Genomic DNA, 14218 nt, shown 5'->3' on the forward strand with positions numbered 1-14218 from the left:
AGACTTTCTTAAGGAACCTGCCGCAGCGCTTCTTTGTGTGAGATAATGCTGGGTTTTGGAAGCACTTTGGCCAGGCTGGACAATTTTTTTTCTAGAAAGTTAAGATTTTAGCAAATTCTTCTGGAAATGGAGGGGTTCGAACTGCGTGTCTCCTACCTCAGACCTCAGACCTCAAACTATCTAGCCTTAACCATTTTGACATTTTACTGGTTGAATGGCGTTTGACCCCTTGTATATTGGGTTCGGTTTTCTGTCTGAAGTTTAGAATAAACATAACTTATCAACATTTTAAAAATTTTTTAAAAGATTTTATTTATTTATTTGACAGACAGAGGTCACAAGGAGACAGAGAGGCAGGCAGAGAGAGAGGGAGGAAGCAGGCTCCCTGATGAGCAGAGAGCCCAATGCGGGGCTCCATCCCAAGACCCTGGGATCATGATCTGAACCAAAGGCAGAGGCTTCAACCCACTAAGCCACCCAGGCGCCCAACATTTTTTAAATTCTTAAAAGGATTTTATTTTTTTATTTGACAGAGAGAGAGAGAGAGAGAAAGAGAAAGCACTAGCAGGGGAAACAGCAAGCAGAGGGAGAAGCAGGCTCCCAGCTGAGCAAGGAGCCAGATGTGGAACTGAGCTGAAGGCAGATGAGCCACCCAGGCGTCCCCCTTATCAACACGTTTATTATGTGACTCTTATAACCTGGGGGGATATCTTTAGTCACTCAGCATACCTTGAACATTCTGAGTGCTATGGGGGAGCACTAACAATTTTCACTTCACTGGAGCAAAAAGAGTGATGCATATAATATATCAAATAACAAAGCAGGAGGCTAAATTTCAAGTAAACACAGAATGTGTGTCCTGGTTCATAAGTACTATATGAGTTACAGGAGGTCAATGGGGGAGGAGGCTCATTAAGTAAGATAACATATGTGAGCTCTGGCACAAAGGAAGCACTCAATATATATCAGCTATTATTATTATTATTATTATTATTAACTAAGTAGGTGGGATTTAAGCTGGGGTTTGAGAGTGTGTAGGAGCTGTTCATTTATTGATGAAACATACTCATAAACCACTTGTCAAGCACTACACTGGACACTGGGGATAAGAAGGGGATAGGACAGACTGGGAAGAGCCCTCATGGGGCTTCCATTCTGTTGGGGGAAGGAGGGAAGGACAATCAACAAAATAAGCAGAGAGCGTTCTCAGTGCTTTGAAGGAAATAAAAAATGTATTATGATCGCTCATAATGGGGTGCGAGATGTACTCTGCATAGATCGACTTTCATCACATGAGATGAAGTGACATTCAGGCTGAGACCTGAAGGATGAGAAGGAGCCAGCCACAAAAAATGCCAAAGAAAGAGCATCTCAGGCAGCAGACTCAGGGCGAATGTCTGGGGACAGGAAAATTCTTTCCTGTTGGAGGAGCAAAGAAGGCATGGGGGAGAGTGGTTTCAAATCCAATTGGAGAGATGGGCAGATGGCACATTCCTAAGGGTCCTATAGGCTAGGATAGGTCGGGATTATATTCTCAGTCTCCCTATACATACAGCGGGGGATAATATTGCAATAGGGTAGGAGCAGGGCAAAGGAAGCGGGATGAGCCAGGCACATTTGTGGGCAAGTCGACACAGCAGCCTGACCAGAGAGGACAGCCACAGTGGAAACAGGATCAGCCCATGACGTTAGCTAGATGCTGAAGGACTTGAATGGGTTTCTACTTTCATTCCCTGTCAGCAATAGAATGTTGTCGAGTCTGGATCAGAGGAATGATTTAATAAATTTTAAGAATCGTAGGCGTAGGGGCGCCTGGGTGGCTCAGTGGGTTAAAGCCTCTGCCTTCAGCTCGGGTCATGATCCCAGGGTCCTGGGATCGAGCCCCGCATCGGGCTCTCTGCTCAGCAGGGAGCCTGCTTCCTCCTCTCCCTCTGCCTGCTTCTCTGCCTACTTGTGATCTCTGTCTGTCAAATAAATAAATAAAATCTTAAAAAAAAAAAAAAAGAATCGTAGGCATATCTGCCCCATCTAGCATGCTATGGTAGAGAATACAAAAACAAGAATACAAAAACAAGAGTTCTCTGTCTAATTTACTGAATCTATCCTAACAGTTCTGTTTTAAGGATATTCGTCAAATGATGGGGAAGCTACTAGAGTCAGGAAACGTTGCTGGGCCTGTTATCACAGGCCTAGCCTGTATCACATCTCCTCCTGTCTCCTCAGTAGCATTGCTCAATCCCGTGATGACACCCTCCCCCTCTCTCTCTGGCTTCTCTCTGGCACATAAATGTGCTCTACCCCTCTCCTGAAGTGCCATCCATCTTTAAGGAAACAGCTTCTCTGAGGACCCCAGCCCCTTGAGCTACTACCCTGTAGTTTTCTTGCTCTCCTTTCAAAGCTAAATTACTTGCAAGAGTAGTAGGTGTCCACTATTCACACTTGTCTCTCATTCAACCAACCACAGTCTGGCTTATCTTAACTTTCAACTAACTTTGCCCCTCTCCACCCCTCTACTAGAACTTTCCCCCAAGGCTAGCAATTCCATTCACATTCTTAAAGACATTGGCTACTTACCATTCTTCATTTTTTTCTGATTTTCTAGAACTTGCTGTTGATCTAATTATATTTTCTCCCTATCCCATCTTGGCTTCCTGATATCCTTTTTTTGGTTTCCCTTCTCCTTCTTCCTTTTCCTCTTCCTCTTCTAAATATGCGCCATGCCCAAGGTGGAGCCCGACATGGGACTTGAACCCAAGATCTGGAAATCAAGACCTGAGCTGAGATCAACAGTCAGGCATTTAACCAACTGAGCCACCAAGTTGCCCCTGGTTTCCCTTCTACTGCTCCATTTCTTCCTTCTTAGTTAATCCTTCCTCGTTGATCTCTCACATATTGATTTCCAAGGATCAGTCTCCTGCTCACTTCCTTCTCACCCTACTCGCTCTGAATCACCTCATTCAAACCTGTGACTTCCACCGAACCAGTATTTCTATGACTCTCACCTCTTTACATCCTCCCCAGAACTCTCTGGAGCTTCACATCTGAATTTCCAACTGAACTTTCCTGAGTACCTCAAACTAAACCTTTACCCCCACAGGTCTGCCCATCTCTTCTCTGTCAAATGAATGTCACCACCACCCACCAACAGTCTAAGTCAGAAAACTAGAACGTTTCATGGATGCCTCCCTCTCTCTCACCCTTAGATGAAATTGATCATGAAGACCTGTCAATTCTGTTTCCCAAATGTGTTTTCTTAGCTCAGTCCCTCCTCCTCACTCCTGTTACCACAGACTTAGTCTAAGCTTTCATCATGGGCTGCTGCCACCACTTTCCCAACCAGTTCTTCTGCCTTGAGCCTGGCCTTCCTCCAATACATCATCTATGCTGTTGCCAGGATGATCCTTATGAAATGCAAATTGCACAATGATACTCCCTTGTCTAAGTAAAATCATTCAATGACTTTATGTGGTCTGCAAAAATAAAATTCAAATTTCCTAGCATTTCTTCCCAGGCTCCTCATGGCCTGGCTCCTGCCTACCCGTCTGGGCTCATCTCCCACAACCTTTCACAGCTATCCTACCCTCTAGGTTCATATCTCCCCAGTGCTGTTCTGAGGAGCACTTCCTCAAGATATTATTAAAGTCTGGTCAAATTAGTTTGAGAAAGGATGGAAACAAATTTCAACACAGTAGTGGACACTGAGAATGTCCAACAAAGGAACACAGTGGGTTCAGTTTGAGAACTAAACTCTGTTAACAGCTCAAGGAATTCAGTTTCAGAAATGCTACTGAAGGCATTTGGAACAACTTAGAGTTCCTAGAATATGCCATATTCTCTTTTGTTTCTTGCCCTCTGCCTGGAATACCAGTCAGTTGTTGGTTAATTTTTAAAATATACTGCATATGCTAAAGAGTGCTCAATACTGGGCATACAAAGGGCAAAGGGGCTCTGGGTGAGCCAAACAAGTAAATGTGTGATTACAACATGTCAATAAAAATGCTGTGCAACTTGGCAGGACAGGTAGGAGACCAGAGTTGGGAAAATGGGGAGACAGCAACCTTATCCTTGCCTCTTTCGCCTGGGTTATCTCTGGGATAGGCATCCATTTTCACTTCATATATTTTGAGACCTACTTGTTAAGTGCATATATATTTATAATTGTTATATCTTTCTCAGGTACTGACTCTTCTATCATTATGAAATGTCCCTATTAATCTCCAGTAGCATGTGTCTTTAAATCTACTTTGTCTGATATTAATAAAACCACTCCAGTTTTCTAATGATTACTGTTTGAGGGGTATATCTTTTCCATCCTCTCACTTTCAATCTATTTGTGTCTTTGAATCCAAGGTCTCTCTCTCTCTTAAAGACAGTGTACGGTTGGACTGTGTATTTTTATCCAGTCTGATAATCTCTGCACTTTGACTGGGGTGTTTAGACCTTTCACATTTAATGCAATTGCTGGTTTGGTTGGACTTAGAGTTGTCATTTTTCCCTCTTTGTTTTCTACATGTCAATTCTTTTTTTCAGTTGTCTGTGTTCCTCCTTGACTGGCTTTTTTGTATCAAATATTTCAATGTATCCTTAAATTACTTTGTTAATTTTTTTTAAAAAGACTTTATTTATTTATTCATTTGACAGACAGAGATCACAAGTACTCAGAGAGGAGGCAGAGAGAGGGGAAAGCAGGCTCCTTGCTGAGCAGAGAGCCTGATGTGGGGCTCGATCCCAGAACCCTGAGATCATGACCTGAGCCAAAGGCAAAGGATTAACCCACTGAGCCACCCAGGTGCCCCTACTTTGTTAATTCTGAAAAAAAAATTTAGTTACTTTTTTAAGGATTGTAATTTAAGGGTTACAATATGCATTTTAATTTATCATAATCTAGTTCAGACCAATTCTAATTTAATTTTAGAAAAAGGCAGAAACTTTGCTTTAATAAACCTCTATTTCCTCTTCCCTTTTGTTATTATTGTCATTTTTATTACATTTGAATATCTGTAAGTCCAACAATACAATGTTATAATTATTGCTTTGTATAACTGTATGTCTTTTAAAGAAGTTAAGACAAGACATGAGAACAAGATTACTACAGTCTTTTGAATTAGCCCACGTAATTAACATCTCTGGAGCTCTTCAAGTTTCCCTGCAGGGAGGGCAGACCAAACTGATGAACCCTTTTGATCATGGCAGAGGTAGTGCTGGTACTCATGACCTGTTCTGCCAGAACATTGTCTACACTGGCCAACCCAGGCTTGGGGACAGGGAGGGAACAGGGACAACCCCAGGCCAGAATGCTGCAGACACCTACCATTCTTCCCTCAAGTCCAAACATAAGTGCTTTTCAGATTGTTGTGGGCTTTTCATCGATTCTCAGAATGCTGAAGTAATTGTTCTAGTCAATTTTGTCCAGTTTTATGGCTGAATTTTGCAGAGCTTATTTGCTGACTTTTTCAACTAGCTATGATTGAAAGTCCCTGATGGTAGGTCCTCTTTTAAGAAGGGCCACTGCGTCAGGCAAGGTGAGGTGGCTCAAGAAATAAGGGGTGAGGGACTGAATCATAGAACAGGTCAGAAATTACCTAGTGTGAGAAGAGAGTCACTCACAACCCATCCTGCCTCATGGACTTTGAAGAAGATTCCTAAGTCAGCATGAGGCATGGTGTGAACCAGCATGCAACTCACTGGAACACTTTAGAATGAGAAGAACCAGAAATGACAACAAGAGGTGGCTGAGCGTGAGATACACTCTAAGTCCTTATATTTAAAACAAGGAACTCCTCCTACCTGCGCAAATGGTCTGAGATGCCAAAGGGAATCCTGAGGATAGGGGGATGACCTTTGCAAAGATGAAGAGAGGAGAAGAGAATGGGCTGGAGTTCATCCTGGAGAAGCAGAGAACAACCTTCTTATAAGGAAAACTTGGGTCCCCAGAGCCAGGATTAAGTACATGAGCAAGAATTTTGTATTTGGTAATTTTTTAAAAAGTCTGTATCTCAAAGAAAGTGGAATGGTGATTGCCAGAGACGGGAAAGAGGGGGAATGGGGAGTTATTATTTAACACTGCAGAGTTTCAGTTTATACGATGAGAAGAGTTCTGGAGATGCGTAGTGGTGATTGTTGCACAAAAATGTGAATGAATGTACTTAATACCACTGAACCATACACTTAAAAATGATTAAGAGGCTAAATTTTATGTTATGTGTATTTTACCATAATTTTAAAAACTGAAAAAAGAATGTCCATCTCAGAGCAACACTGGGCATGATGTGTGGTTAATGGTATGTAAATTTCTGTGACAGTTATCTGTGCACTACATTATGCCTGATCATTCAAGCCACAGATCTACACAGCATTTTGCTAAGGGTGGAGGTTCCCTTATCTACTGGGTGGCTTATGAGATAAGTGGGCTATTTTCAGCTGAACTCATGCTCATAATAAGGTGAGCACGAACAACCCAACCTTGCTTCTTCACTGCAACTCTTGGGCACACACCCACTCTTCTGAGAAAAGTCCCAGAGTATCACTCTGACAGATGACAGATGTCCTTACAGGGGCAGAGCTGGCAACATAACTACTTCCCTAATGGCCACCAGCTACCAGTGAGCACACCAGCCGAAAAGTAAACTGCGTCTTATTCCTGTATTTCTCTTCTCATTATAAAGGTGCTGCAAAGATGGTAAGGCACTTGGGGCTGGCTAAGGATTAAATTTTGGAGAAATGGGATTAACAGACATAATATTAGGCCAGGATAAGAGGATTAATAAAAATATCAAAAAAGAAATGAGAACGTTTCTTTTTGCTGAGGACCTTTATAAAAGCTTATAACCTTGATCAAATAAATTGTGTACAGGCACAAGTGTCATTTTAAAGCTAATGAAAAGCAGTCATGTGTTCTCCATTTTTTTAATGTGGGGTACATATTATCTATTTCATAACAAAAGTCATTTTAAAATTAGCATCCCTTGAATTTTGCAAAGGTAGTGTTGAGTGATTGAGAGAAGCCAGATATAAAAGAGAGCAGATACTGTATGATTCCATTTATATAAAGTACAAAACTAGGCAAAACCCCTCTGTGGTGTCAGAAGTACACATAGTGGCTATTGTTTGGGTGGAAGGGGTCACTTTCCAGATGGGAGTGTGAAGGGGGCTCCTGGGGATACTGGTTATGTATCCTGATCTGTATCTATATTATATTTCAATAAAATATTTTTTCAAGTTTTCATCCCTAGTACTTGAATTAGTGGCATGTGAAGTTGAGAGGAATTAAAAAGCAAAAACTTACTAAATGTATGACCCTAGATTCTGTGCCATTAACACATGCATAAGAAAATAGACCATTTCAAATGCTAATGCAATTCAAGATATGAGCTACAGCATCATCCTGAATTTTTCCTAATTATTGGACCTATGCCTATAGGCTCAAGTAACCAAGACATTTCAAAAGCATGAGCATAAAGCTGGGCATCTGAATAGAATTTTGTTTCTCTTATCAATTTATAATTCTCCCCAGGGCTACTTTCAATCAAGAAAAAACTGAACTCCCCAATGATGTCAAAGACAGCATATTGCAGAGGTTAATTAACAAGTCGTTCAGAGAAGATTGAACAGCCATTGTGCTGACACATTCAAGGGCTAATCGGTTCTGATGATGTAATTTGCAGTAGGGCTTGGTGTATATTAGCCGGATGGGTGACAGCTGCTGTGGGCCCTGATGATTAAAGTGTGAAGCCTGGGGGTTGGGGGGGCGGGGAGCAGTAAGTACTTTCAAATAGAGAGAGACTTTTATGGAGCCAAGTGAATACAATCTGGTCATGCTGGTTACCTTACCTGGAAACCCTGCTCATCTCATCTTTATTCAACAGATTTTACTGGGCCTTACACAATCCCAGCTCTGGGCTTGTTTCATCCAAGACCTCTCCTGTCGACACTGACGCTCCCTTCTCCAGGCTCCTGCGCTCCTTACAGTAGGCATTATAGACTTTAACACTAATTTCTTTACTAGTTATTTTAGGAATGTTCATTGAGTTCCCCCCACTTGAAGATAAGCTATTTAAGGACATGAGTTTTTTGTTTTTGTTTTTGTTTTTTTAAAGACTTTATTTATTTATTTGACAGAGAGAAAGATCACAGGTAGGCAGAGAGGCAGGCAAAGAGAAGGGGGGAAGCAGTCTCCCTGCTGAGCAGAGAGCCTGATGCGGGGCTCAATCCCAGGACCCCGAGATCATGACCTGAGCCAAAAGCAGAGGCTTAACCCACTGAGCCACCCAGGCACCCCAGGACACGAGTATTTTTTCTCCATTCCCCCCCACAGCATAGACTAGAATGATAGGCACAAAAACTAAATGAAAGGGGCACCTGGGTGGCTCAGTGGGTTGAGCCGCTGCCTTCGGCTCAGGTCATGATCTCAGGGTCCTGGGATCGAGTCCCACATCGGGCTCTCTGCTCAGCAAGGAGCCTGCTTCCTCCTCTCTCTCTGCCTGCCTCTCTGCCTACTTGTGACCTCTCTCTGTCAAATAAATAAAATCTTAAAAAAAATAAAAATAAATGAAAAAACAATTGGGACAAAATGTTGATAATTGTCCAAGCAGAATGATGGTTATATGTGGGTTTGTTCTACTATTCCTTTTACTTCTGTACGTTTGAGAATTCCCTTGATAGCCCTGTTGGCAGATCTAGCAAATAAAAATACAGGGTGCCCAGTTAAATTTGCATTTCAGATGAATACTGAATAATTTCTTATTATTCATAATTTACATTTTATCATAATATACTATAATATTTCATACCATTTAATTCAATCATATAACTTATAATATTATTCATATATTCTATTTATTATAACATATTGATATTATACTTTTATATTATTTTATGTTATCATAACACATATTTACCTTAAGAAGTTATTGTTTATCTGAAATGCAAATTTAACCAGCTGTTCTGTATTGTACCTGGCAACCTGACTTGCTAGAAACTTAAAAATGTCATTGATGATAAATCAACGGGCTGAAAGGGAGGGGATAATAGAAACCGTACAGCCACTCTTAAAGTGTGGTCTAGTGTCACTTGCGCTGGAATCCTGATGAAGCCCATTTAAAAGGCAGCTCCCCGCAGTCTCCTACCCTTACCCTAGAGATGCCAAGTCAGCATTTCTGCTGGTAGGATTCTGCATTTGCAATGAGAAGAACCCCAGGTTTTTCTGGTGCTTTTGCTACCTGACATGGTGTCAAGACATCTAGGACATTCGTAGTTTTTCTAATAATAACTTTTATTTCCTCAGAGTGGCCTTATTCGAGCAACTTTTAGTGTGTTTTTCTATCAGGGACCTAACGTAAGAGAGGTGGATATTCCTGTTCCATGACTTGCCCCCTGAAGATTATAAGTCAAATGATCACAAATACTCTAGCGCCCTTTTGTATCTAAGCTACCCCCTTGAAAATCCATCCAATGGCCCAGCATCTTAACTGCTGATGTCTATTCCACAGATACACATTATTGTTACAGAGAAAATTGTAGTGGGTAAATTTGCAGCTCCCATAAGTATTTCAAGGTTAGGAGCTGTAGGGCAACCAGATGTCCAAGCTCGTTTGGGACTGGTTCTGTTTTAGTGCTGATATTCCCATGTTCTGGGCTATCTCTTATTCCTGGTTGGCCTTGGTCATTTATCTGTAGTAGATGTCATGGTGTACCCCCAGACCTGTACTTCAGAACCAAGACACTCATTTCACCAGCTGTTGGTAGCGTCAGCCCACCCTTAAGACACCTTCCTACTCAGGAAGCTGTCTCACTCTAAATACGTCCTGTCCTCAGGAGCAGTAACTCACTGACACGGTCTGAATCCTCAGTTCAGGACATCTCCGACCGACTATCCCAGCTCCAGAGCTCTTTGTGGCCCAGAGGCCCAGAGGCCTCTGCTCCAACTGTCCTTCAACTCAACTTCTCCCTCAGGGTAGCCAATCCTGAAAGCACTCCCTAATATGCCCCTACAAGCAAATCTCAGAGTCTGAGAACGGGGAAGATCCTGCCTTCCAGTAGTTGGTATGGAGGTGGTGTGGTCCTAGGAAACACATTCTAAAATAAGATTTTGGAGATGGGTCACCTACAGACTGGAGGGTAATAAAGAAGGCCTCACTGGTGGTAGGCAGTGTCCCTGTTAAGGTAGAGGTACTATAGGAATACTTTCAGCAGTGGTGAGCTGGGCTGGAATGCTAGCAGGAGGCAATGCCCTGGAGGGTAGGGCCTCTGAGGGATCTGGAACTTCAGGGAAGGTGGTGATGGAAGGACAGTGGATGGGATGGCTGTTCTGGTCACTGAGAGAGACAAAAAAGCCTGGAAGTGATTAATCAACTGAAGAGGTCAGACCTTGTGAGGCTGAGGCCCAGAACTTAATATGTAAGGTAGCTGAGCCTCAGTGAAGACAGAATTCTCAATCCTAGCGAGTTAGCTATGCCCAAGTCATGCCCTTAATGAAGAAGGAATGAGATGCTGAGATATGGGATGAGGGCACATGGGTTGATGTTCTTGCAAATCTTGACTCCCCAGATTCCCCCCCCCCCGAATCCTCTGGGCTGCAAAAGCGGCCCACTCTCCAAGTTAAAATTTAGCACTCTTTGCTTCTGAAGTTGGTACAGAGATTTTTTGCCTTATGGGAAAACACCATTTTCCCTCAGAGGATCTTAACCCCCTGCACAACCCCCATTTCATACCCCCAAACCGATAACAAGGGTTCGGTCCAACATTACTGATGGGTCTGCTAAAGGAGAACCCAGACGATGCCTCAAAGGAGCAAAAGTAGAAGAAGGTGTGTAGATCCCGAGTGCAGGGTTAAGGAGAGGGCAGAGAAGGTGAAGTTGAATAAGGAAGATTTTGCTGATAAGAGCATTCTCCCATGACACAGAAGTTTAGTCTGTCAAGGGCCCCAGGAGATGGTGTCACCACGCTGCTGGGGTGACTCTTAGAAGCTTGAAGAAAATATCCCTTCCAATTGGTCTGCTCTATCAATGAAACCATATTAATCACACTGGTGAGCCAGAAGAGTAAGTTGAAGGCCTCAGTAAGATCCTTGTCTTTCAGAGGGTGAAGATGCAAGGCTCTGCTCTATCTGTGAAATGTTTAGGGGTCTAGAGGCTGGCCTGTACTGAGACGTTCCCCCAAAGTAAAGGACAGATTGTTGCATTTCTTCCCTTCCATTACTGAGAAAGAAGCACAGAACCTGGTGAGCCGTTAGGGTTCTTTGGGCAGCATTTTCCACTCTCATGAACGCTGCTTCAGCCCCTTTCAGGGGACTGAGATGATTTCTAGCTTTGAAGCAAGTCCAGGATGTGGTGACAGCGGCCCAGCCACTTGGGCCCGTCTAATGAGTGGAGCTGTGCGCCTGAAGTCATCTGCGTTGCCGTGTAACCACCCCGGCCACACCCCCGCCCCCACCACTCCTCTGAAGTCTTAAGTGAAGACGTGGCAGGGCTCCATGTCTAGGTTCCTGCATGACAAAATAGAGTCCTAATTACGGAATGGTAAAGCTCCAGGCCATAGAGAATGTAAGTACCCTGAAACCCTTCAGAAAACCAGGGAAATTGAGCCAAAGATGAAATGGGCAGGGAGGCCCCAGTGGACCCCTGGGCTGCACACCTAATTCCTCATTATACAAATTGAGAAGGTGGAGAGGGGGTGTTGAAAATAAGCCAGAGGAGTTATAAAAGTCACCAAAATATTAATGCTTTTTACTGTTGTCCTCGAAATATAGAAAATATAAAATACATTTTATATTTAAAAATATAAAGAAAATATAAAGGGGCTGCTGAAGCTTTAACCCGCATTTCCTGGCTTGCCCAGAGTGGGGATCATGTTGGGATCCCCCTATGAAATTGTGTTTCTCTGGCTCTTCCCCCAGATACCAGGTGTCGCCACTGGCTCAGGTCCAGCTCCCTGGGATTCTGTCTGGGTCTGAGGCAGCTAATGTGTGGGCCAAAAGTGCCCAGTTTTATCCTGCAGGTGTCCTTGCTGCCCCAAGGGCAGAGCAGAAGCCGCTGAGGAGGCCAGTCCAGCCTAACCATACTCACAGACTTGACCTCCCTCCCTCACAGACTTTCCCCAGGACGGGAGCTGGGCTGGGGGGACAACAACCTGGGTTGATCTCAGCAGTAGCGTATCTAGTGATTTCCAGTAGGTAGGAACCCAGAGGGGATAATTTCTAAACATCCTTTTGTATGACAAAATTATTTTCAATAATAATCATGAAACAAAATGAAAAGTGACAAAAGTGAAAAGTGACAGAAGTGAAAATTTTCTTCTTCTCTCTCTCTCTTTTTTTAAAGATTTTATTTATTTATTTGACAGAGCGAGATCACAAGCAGGCAGAGAGGCAGGCAGAGAGAGAGGAGGAAGCAGGCTCCCTGCTGAGCAGAGAGCCCGATGCGGGCCTCGATCCCAGGACCCTGAGATCATGACCTGAGCCGAAGGCAGCAGCTTAACCCACTGAGCCACCCAGGCGCCCTCTTCTTCTCTTTTATTTAAAAATTTTTTTGAAAATTTTCTTCTTTTGAACTTTTATAATCATGCTGGTGAATAAATAAGAAAGGGGGAAAAGGACAAATTTCAGCACAAAAAGAAAAAATTAATAATCTTGCTTTTAATTACATGAGCCTATTTTCTTTATTTTATATTTTATAATGAATTTCTATCATCCATAGTTTATTTTATATGGATATTTTATAATGAATTTTTTATATTCATTTTATATTTTACAATGATTTTTTTCAAACATAAGAGCAAAGTTTGTGATACTTACATGTACAACACTAGATCTTATCAGTAATATTTTACTATATTGCCTCATCACACCATTGCTGATCTATCCATTCCCCTATCCATAAACCAATCTTATTTTTTATATTTAAATAAATGCATAACTTGAAAATTGTGTTAGATTTATAAAACAAGCTGCAAAGAGGGGACATAGTGTTCCTACATACACTGCAGCCAGTTTCCTATTAATATCTTAGATTAGCAATTAAATACAAAGAGATCAGTAATCTATTAACATTAGATGAGTAATTATAAATTCAAAATTCTTAAAAAGTATAAAATAACAGCAGAAACTATTGGGAGGGGGTGAAACCCTGTATTTCTCGGAATTTGGCATTACCCTAGCTACAGGGGGAAAAAAGGACAAGGGACACAGAGCACAGCAATATGAGAGGTGGCTGATATCCTGATGACTTCCCTGCCGGGTAGGGATGTAACCTGAGTCCAAAGATCAGACACCGATGTGAGAAATACAATGTATGATAAATACGGGCATTTTTGTAAAACTAGATGAGAAAGCATTCTAACAATTTGAGGGAAATATTTATATTGAGGATTGGGCCTGGGAGTCATCTTGGACTTCTGACTCCTTCCATTTACATATCTATGATATGTAATACCATACATATGTAATACCATTACCAGGTCCTATCAATTTGGCCACCAGAAGATATCACCAATATCTAGACTTTCTGCTCCCATGGCCTTCACCCAAGCCTTTACCACTCATTACCCCAGACTGGGATAATCCCTCCGGTCTAAATTAGAATCCCTAGTGGTCTCTATTCCCCTTCACAGCACTCCTTATTTTTCTTCATAACTCATCCATATATGAGAATAGTTTTTGGTGTGCTTGTTTTTTTTAATTGCCGTAAAACCAACATACAGTGTTCTGTCAGCTTTATGTGCACAACATAGTGATTCTACAATTCTATACATTACCCTAAACTCACCATGGACAAGTATACTTACCAACTGTCACTATCATCATTACATTATTACATATTATCGATGATATTGCCTATGCTGTACTGGTGTGCGTGTTTGATTAATGCCTACTTCCCCAGCTTGACTATAAGATCCATGGGGTCAAAGACCATGTCTGTTTTGCCAGTCATCAACCCCCAGCTCAAACATTTGTGTTGAATGAGTGAATGGACTAGATTGTGGAACTCATTGGAAAGACATAACTGTATATTTTATGGCAATATTCTTAAACTACACGGAGGAGAACATAAGGAGAGAAGGTACCAGAAGCAAGTGTGTACTTGGTCATGGAAGGCGGTCTGGGAAACACGCTTAAGTCTTTTTTTTTTTTTAATTTTTTATTTGTTTGAGTAATCTACACCCAACCTGGGGCTTGAACTCACGACTCTGAGATTGAGTGACATGGTCTTCCAACTGAGCCAGC

Source organism: Neovison vison, chromosome 2 (assembly GCF_020171115.1).
Source record: "Neovison vison isolate M4711 chromosome 2, ASM_NN_V1, whole genome shotgun sequence".
NCBI classification, from domain to species: Eukaryota; Metazoa; Chordata; class Mammalia; order Carnivora; family Mustelidae; genus Neogale; species Neogale vison.